Source organism: Vicia villosa, linkage group LG4, assembly GCF_029867415.1.
Source record: "Vicia villosa cultivar HV-30 ecotype Madison, WI linkage group LG4, Vvil1.0, whole genome shotgun sequence".
NCBI classification, from domain to species: domain Eukaryota; kingdom Viridiplantae; phylum Streptophyta; class Magnoliopsida; order Fabales; family Fabaceae; genus Vicia; species Vicia villosa.
In genome coordinates this window covers 134,397,170-134,406,512 of record NC_081183.1, presented here as the reverse complement: position 1 = coordinate 134,406,512, position 9,343 = coordinate 134,397,170, and positions in this window count along the sequence as shown.

The window sequence follows — 9,343 nt, the reverse complement described above, 5'->3', positions numbered from 1 at the left end:
TAAAATAAATTCTCAATAAAGTCCTAAAGACTCATTGCATTCTGTCATACCCCAAAATTTGCCCATACTATTTCTCTTACACAAATTCAAATCAATACCTAAAGCTCCTAGACATATTCTCCTAAGCAAATATCAGAGAATTAGGTTTTGGCTTATTCAAAGGAAAATCAGAGAATCAATGGCTCCAAGGCATCTCACATGTCTCAATATATCTCACATTACCTCTATGACAAGTAACAAGTCTCATCTCAAAAAATTGGTCACTCAATTGTTCAAAAAGTCAACAGTCGACTAAGTTAACCTAAAAGTCAACTGTGGTCAAAGTAAAGTCAAAACTCCTGATTTTTTATCAAGATCCTCGTCTTAAAGTATCATTCACCATTTGATCAAGAAATGATCATGGTTCATCAAGAAAAGATCAAAAATCAACAAATCAAAAGGTTTCTAAATTAGGGTTTGTATAGGAGAAAGTCAACTGAACTTTGACCAGCCATAACTTTCACATGGAACATCCAAAATTTTCCATACAAAGCTCATCTTGAAGGAAATTGGATTCTCTACAATTTTTTCTCTCACATGCCAAGTCTAAAAATGTTTCATTTAAGAGATATGGACCAAAACATTATAGGTCCTTTTCAAAAGTCAACAAAAAGACACTTTTTTCAAAAGGTCATAAAAGGAGCATGGAAAATAATTTTGATATGAGACCAAAGACACTGGTTAGAGGACTCTCTAGGGTTTCTAAAAAGTCCTAGAACACTTCCATACCTCAAAAATTGAGAGAGATAGGCCTTGTGAAAGTTGGACTATTTTGGAGGGAAAAATGTGAAAGAATTGAAATATTTTTGCAAATGGGCCCAAGTTATTTTGATTCAATCTTGATCCACAAGTTATCCAAGACCTAAGAACCAATTGCCACGAATTTAATCAATTTATTTTGATTTATTATGGATTTTTATTCATATTAAAGTGGTTAAATTCAAAACAAATCAAGGAGAAATTCAAAGATTTGATTTAATCAATCATTCCAATCAAATCCAATCTATATTTACACCAAAATACTCAATCAAGTCTGTGCAAATTGGAATTAAAAGCAATTGAAAAAAAATATTGGCCAAATTTTAGGAAAAAAATAAAATCAAATTTCTCCAATATTTTTTTATCTCCAATCTCTTGATTTCTTTCCAAAACTACTGCCCTAATATTGTTTCCCTATATAAACACAACAATTCCAGCCTTAGGGGGTCGAGTTTTTTGGGGAAAAAATTAGGGTTTGAGATTCAAGAATTCAAAGAATAGTGCAATCTTGGTGAAGCTTCTCCAGGCAATTCCAGAACTTTTCAGTCATCCAATTGCGTTGACAAGGTATCATAGTGTAATAAAGAATCTCTAACCAAGTCTCATACCGTTCATATTGCATGATCCATGTTCATAATGTTCATCATGTGAAATTTTCGTTCTTGATATTTTGCTGTGTTTCAATAAAATTTGATGCCTCTAATGTGTTTATGATGATGTTTAGAGAGGAATAGAACCTTTGATTCAAAGGTTACACGCATAAAACGCCTTATGCCATGGTTAGGGTTTATCACGGCCAAGCTTCGAAACCCTATGTTACGGGCCACCTCTGATCAAAATAACCGTATATTCGAATTCAGGGCGTGTTTTTATGTTGATCTGGGTCGAGCTCGTTTGTTTTTATCACGTTTTTGCAGGTTTGGTGATTTGCTACGAAACGGTTTGCAGAAATCATAGCAAAACCGTAGCAAATCCATAGCGAAATGTTGCAGGTTTCTTGGACGAAGAAGATGAAATCGTGGCGTGACGCGATTGGCCCAATTTGAATTTTGTTTGGCGCGCGAGTGGCTGGGAGGACGAAGGATCCTATGTTTCTCGCTCATCCGCTTACGATATACGCTCACTCAATCCACCGTTAGATCGCTGCCCAGTCTGATCCAACGCTGCTGGGATTGCAGATCCACCATACGCCCTCAGAGCCATGCAGCATTGGATCATAAGCTAAGTATTTTCCAAATTTTTTTATTTTTAATTATATAACATAGTTTTATTTTATAAATTTATTTCTTTTTCTTTTTTCTTTTCTAATATTAAGTTTATATATATATTTATAAAAAACTTTTTATATATATGATATATTTATTTATTTTATACATTTTATATAATATACTTATTTATATAATTAATATGTTTTATTATATTTAGTTATATTTATTCATATTAATTTTATTTTCTTAATTAGATATTATATATTTTATATATTTATTTTAATTATACATTTTATTATATGTTTATTTAATTATATTTATTTTCTTTTTTCTTATTTTATTTATATATTTAATCATGTATGTTATTTCAAAATTCATATATATTTTGTTTTTATTCTTAAAAATATATTTCATGCTCGATTTTATTTTCTCAAACCGATTTAATTAATTAGGTCGTCAGACCAATAGTTAATTAAATAGTTTTCTTTTTCTTTTCCATTCGTACCCTAATCAGGGTTTTCAACGATAGTTCCCTACACTAAAAATATCTGTTTTTCTATGCCTTTTTTCAGGTTCACTTCTCGAATACGCTCCGACTATGCGCCACATCAAAAGAATGAAGCTAAGTTCTAAACCTTTTTATTAATATTATTTACCTTTTATTTTGTTTAATTAGGGTTTAATCTCCTTGCATATAGAATTTCTCCTACATTCATTCCTTTCCTTTTTCTTTGCCAATTCTCTGATGGTCAGGGTCAATGCTTAAGGCTCGAGGCAAACCTTCACCTATCAACCTTCTTCAAAATCCGAAGCTAAGTATTCTATTTAGTTATTATGTTAAAGTCTATTTTATTCCCTTTTAAATCAGGGTTTGTCTTGCATGCATTCACTTTTGCCTTTGCTTTGTCATTTTTCAGGGTTAACCCCGAAGCTTCCCGCCAACCATATCAGATCAAATTCGAAGCTAAGTGTCTATTTACTTTATTTATTTTTAAATTTATTTATTCTTTATTTTTAGGGTTATAACGTTTGCCTCCGAACCAATAATGCACTTACCCTATTTTTGTTTGCCATTTTTCCCGCCTTGCAGGGTTTGCCAAAATGCCAAAACTTCGCATAGTCGGTAACCCTAAACCCTAATTATTACTTATGTTAGACTTATCTGTTTATTATTCCGCTGGTTTCAATTCCCCTCTCCCTCCGCTGGTTTCAATTTCCCTCTCCCGTTATTGCTTTAATTATTAATTGCTGTGGTTAGTAATTTTAGGGAGTGATAACTTTGAATTGAATCTAGAATCACTTAACTATAAGATAAATATCTGAAACTGATCACGTGATTGGTGCACACACGCACACTTTTGGGGTAACCTCTCTGTTGCCTGTTGCCTGTTGCCTTGTTGCCTTGTGTTTTTTCAGAATAACCAGTCCCTCGAATACGAGGATACCTCAGCCGTGTTGCCTCGATTAAAGATCATGGTCCCTAATGATGCTGCCTTCGATATACATGATCTCGACCCTCAGAAGTTACCTACGAAAGGGCTGAGGTATCCTCTGGCTGCCTAAGAAAAGGCTATTCTAGTTCTTCCCTTAGACTACCTGCCTCTCTATGGCATGGGACAGTCTTAGGGCGAACGAACTCTCGATGACCCTTCAACCTCCAAATGAAAGGCTTCCTGCCCTCTTATGGCAAGGATAGACCCTTTCACCCTGAAAGGCTAAAAGAACTCCTTTTTCAAACTATAAGGTAATTGCCCTTAATCGCTTTTCCTTGCTCTAAAAAACTTTTTCATATTCTTTCTCATAAATCTTCAAAATGGCTACGCTCATTTACGAGCTAAAGTCCGCTTTCTTCTTCTACATTTCTTTTCAAAAAACGAGCAAGGCAATTAAGAGCCCATGGAAAACCATGGATGCAAAGGGTGCCTTACAGCTTCCCTTTGCATAATTACCCCCCGAACTCAGTTTTTATTTAAAAGGTTTTTCCTGTTCTTTTAGCCTTTCTGATTAATTTGGATAAAATAAAAGTCGGTGGCGACTCTTGCTTAACCGCGACATTTTGATATAAAGTCAGTTCACCGTATTACACATTCCATTTCTATCGAGGGACAAAATTTGGTTACTTCTGTATTTAATTATCTTTCGCTACGATACTATGAGAACTGATGTCACTCACACCACCTGGCTAAAATATAATTAAATAGGGAGCAATCATATCACAATTGTGTCCGGCCTGGTTCTAAGTTCACCTGATACGTGTCCATTTGCTAAATTTTTTCATTTTTTAGCCATGTGAAATTTTATCATCAAATAAGGACCACATAATCACACACACGTGCATTATAGTTCATTTCATTCAAATATCAAAAGTCAATAGTTCATGTATTGTGAAATTTGACTAGAAATTCATTCATCTTTGATCATTGTTGAAAAATAATTTATATCATGCATCTAATAAAAATTCAAAGAAAAAACCCACATTTTACATTTTGAATAAATTGACTAAAATTTCTTTTTTTTCATTACGCATTTTTTAAAAATAAATTCATGATCATTTGAAGTATCATCATAATATGCATTTGAGTTTTATTAATTATTTGCATACATCATAAAGCAAAAATCAAGTTTCTAGAAGGCCCAAAATATCTTTTATTGATTACATCATTATTTCATGGATTTATTGAATAATTATTCACTATTTAATTAAATAAGCTTCTAGAATGCACTCACAATCTTTCCACCTCCTTTTCTTAATTCATAAACTATCTTTTTTAGAGCCTATTAATAAACTCATTCTCATTCACAAATCTCATCAACAATCATTCAATAAGCTAAGTCAAAACTCTTCATTTTTCTCTTCATTTTCTTTCAAGTCATTACTTTCTTTTTATTAAATAGGTATGCTCTTATTCCTGTTCTTTGTTTAATTATATTACATTTTTACTCTTGCTTTATTTATTTATTTTTCTTGCTTTTTTTTAGAACCAGGAAATTAAGTCCATTTATTTTTTTTACTCTTTCACACTCTTGTATTGGTAGTGCATCCCTTTTCCTTTCATTATTTCTTTAATTTTTATTTATTTATTTATTTTATTTTTGTATTTTATTTCCTTTATTTTTTTAATTTTCATTCTCCCTATGTAACAAAATGTATCATTATCCCTTGCTTGTACTTTGTTTCGCTTTTAACTATTGATTTATCTTTGTTTAGATTGTTTGAATAATACAATAACTAAAAGCAATTTTTTTCCAAAATAAAAAAACACTCGATCCAATGTCGTGACTATTTCAAAATCAAACTCAAAAGTGAATGCAATGCGAGTGCTCGATCCAATGTTTCAAAAACATTCATAATAAATTTCAAACGCTTAATTCAACGTCAACTTGTTTCTTCGGAAAAAATATTTTCTAAACAAATAGGATTGAATGGACGAGCTGGAAGAATTTCCTACCAAAACACTTTAATTAAGCGAGTTAAATTCGAACTCAATAGACAATAAACAAGCGAGCTGGATGAATATCATACTTTTCTCATGAGTATTTTAATACGAGATGAATATCTCGACCTTTTGATACTCTCTCACTATTAAAGAGTTAAGACTAAACTAGTCTAACTCTTTTCAATAAAACAGGATTAAACGAGCGAGTTGGAAGAATTTCCAACATTTCCCCAAGTTTTTGAATACGAGGTGAATATCTCGGAAATTCGACACTTATATCCTATATAATCAATTTCAACATATTCAAACCTTTTTTCCTCTTGACTTTTCTATTCAAAACCCTTTTCATAAACCTTTTTCATAAACGAAAGACGCTCCCTCCATTTAGCGACGATGCAAACAATGCTTCCACATGTAAAAATCAAATGTTTTCCACTCGAATGTGATGATGGCAAGTGTAATACAGTGGGAAAACTGACTTTTTTTTAAAAAATGTTGCGGATAGCAAGAGTAGCCACTGACTTTTATTTTATCCTATTAGGAAAGGCAAAAAGAACATGAATGACTTTTTGAACGATTTTGAGTTCGGGGGGGTAGGTTATACAAAGGGAGGGTGTAAACACCCTTTGTATCCATGGTTATCCATGGGCTCTTAATTGCTTAGCTCACTTGTTTGTTTGAACTGTTTGAAAAGTGTCGTATGTGTTCAAAAAAGATTTTGAAAAAGGACTTTAACTTGTAAATAAGTGTAGCCTTTGAAATCATTTTTAAAAGAAGGTGTACGAAAAGTAATTTTGATTTTTTTATGAGCAAGCAATTAAAAGATACCTACCCTAAGCTAGTTTTTCTTGTTCTTTAAGTCTTTTATTTGAAGGGGCTATCCATACCAATTGTTAGGCAGGTAGTCCTTTCATTGGATGTAAAGGGTCATCGAGGGTCATCGTTTTTCTATAGGGATATCCATACCATAAGGAGGGTAAAAAGTCCTATGCGTTGATGAGAATAGTCATAAAAGGCAACCAATAAGGATACCTTAGCAATCGAAGGGACTATCATCATTTAATCGAAGGCAACATCGAGGGACGAGATCATTTTATTGTAGGCAACTCGAAGGGACTATGATCTTTATTCCGAAGGGACTATGATGATTTTTGAATCGAAGGCACATTTTTGCTAAGGTATCCCCACATTTTAGGGACTTGACTATTTAATCGAAAGGCAGCATAAGAGAGGATTACCCTAAAGGTGAGTGCATGAACAAAAAGTGATTGATTAATTTAATCCTGAAAATTAGGGTTATTCTAGGTTGATTTTAGTCTTGCCATACAATCCTATTAATCATACATCTAACAGTTAAAGTTCACAGAAAATTAAAGTGCGGAAAAGTAAAAGTTCCTACGCTATTACATGGCTTCGGGATTAGGGGATTACAAAACCAAAAATCGGGAAAAGGCAGATGCAGAAAAGTAAAGTGCGGAAATTAAAGTTCTAATTACTATTACAAAAAAAAACCTTTTGTGACCTATACATACTTTCTAAAATTTAAATGACGAAAATTAAATAAATAAAAAAATAAACACTCATGCGACAATCAATGGAGTTTGGAGATGAGAAGAGAATCGAGGAAAAAATTACGAGAAATTAAATTTTTGTGAATTTTTTTAAGTGCGAGCATAATTAATCTAATTCTAAATTAAATCTGATTAAACTAATTTGATTAAACCTAATTATTCATAGTTATCTAATTAACCTAAATTATATTAATCTAAAAAACCTAAACAATTGAAGAAAAAGAAAAAGGAATATTTTTTGTTGTCTTTTATGATTTTATGGTAATTAAATTAATTACTAACCTAATTAAACTAAAATAGAATAATTAATTAAAAAAGAAAACCTAATCCTAATTTTAATGTTACCCTAATTCTAAGACTAATGAATTAGTTTAGCTGTTAAAGGTTAATGGTTGGGATTAATAGTTTAATAAATAAATTAAAAAAGAAAGAAAATAAAAATAAGAGAATAAAACCAAAAAAGAGAGGTTGGAATCAGGTGTGATCGCTCCTTGCAGGTCCATCATGAGGAGGCGCCTTCGTCGTTATTGGATTTGGCTAGGTGTGCATGGATCAAAAACCAAACCAAATTGAACCATATATATGGTTTGGTTTGGATCTTAAAACCGTTTTTATAAAACCGGTTTATTTTTTTAAAATCGGTTTACATGTGGATCGGTTCAGTTTTAAACCGGTTTCTCACAAAAAACCAACTTTTAAAAAAACTAGTTTTAAACCGATTTCTCTCAAAACCAATTCAATATTTAAAATTAATTTTATTTACTTTGAATTAATATCAACTTATTTAACTAATTTGTGACTTAAATTATTTTATTTATTTTGAACGAATACCAACTTTTTAAAATCAATTCAATACTTAAAATCAATTTTATTTTAATTAAGTTAATATAACTTAAGCTAGTTTAAGTGGCAGTGGATAACATAAATTATTTGGAGATATTTTTTTTATATAGCAGTATAATTTATATTGCTAATAGAATTTATATTATATAGGTGAAGAGAGTTAGAATTGGTTTATAATATCCACTGCCAATATCCACTGTCAGTTTTTTTTATATAGCAGTGTAATTTATATTGCTAATAGAGGCTTCTCTCCCTTGCTCCATAGAGTCTTCTCTCCCTTGCTCCATAGAGTCTTCGATCCTTATGATTAATTTATGATTAATTGTTTAAAATTAAATTATGAGACGTGACCATTAGAATACTTGTAGGTTGATTATAGTTTAGTTTTCTGGGCATCCTTATACTTTTGTAAGGTTCTGAGAATTTCTTCTCTGCACTGTGGGTGCTGTTAATATTAATACATCATTGCCTATCAAAAAAAAAGGTTTCCATTTTCAACTTAGTATTATATAGGTGAGGAGAGTTAGAATTGGTCTTCAGTGAGAAATTTCATTTTCACTTAGAATCTTATTTGGATTGGCAATAACTCAATTTTTTATTGAGTCTCATAATCATATATTATATTAGAAATAACATACTGCAAGCATGTTTCATTTTAATTTAATAAATAATTGTTTAAAATTTATTTTTTAATTCAGGATTTATTAATTTGTTATCAGAGAAATTTAACTTTTATTATCATCAGTATGTGGTTAACCATGAAAAAAAACAAACATATAAATTTAATACATAATAAAATTTGGGTATCCAATAACTAAACCACATTATCATTGTGGATACCGGTTTATATTTGAATAACAAAATGGATACCCGATTTTATATTTTAACATTTGGATTGGGTTTTAAAAAGTGGATCAATTTGGATACTAATTTGGTTATAAATAACCGGTTTTTTTGCACACCCCTAGATATGGCCCTAGAATGATCAGATGGCTTGTGGGAATTGGTGTACCGTATGTACATGCTAGCCTGTGGCCCTGGATCTGAAAGAGACAAAACATGTAAATGATAAAAAAAAACTTGTGCACCGCTGGGGGTTCGAACACACGCCCTATGCATTACCAACCCCTCTCCTTTTCCACTTGGTATGTGTTTTTTTGCTGCAAATTGAATGGTCATTAAACAATATATATAAAAACTAAAAAGCAAATGGGACAGTCAAAGCGTGGGCCCTTGGGGCATGTACTAGCCAATCAGAGATGGAGAGAGGGATTCAGACTTTTTGGCCAACCACTAGCGTTGCTCCATGAGTGGTGTGAATGGGAGAGAGAGACTGCCTTGGTTGACTGGCCAACCGTGTGGCTCAACGCGTATCGTTTTCTTCATCAAAACTCAACAACACTTTAGCTACGAATTTGCTGCGATATTGGCTGTGACTTGGCTACGTAGAATTCGTGGCTAAATTCTGTAAAATCAAACTCGAAAA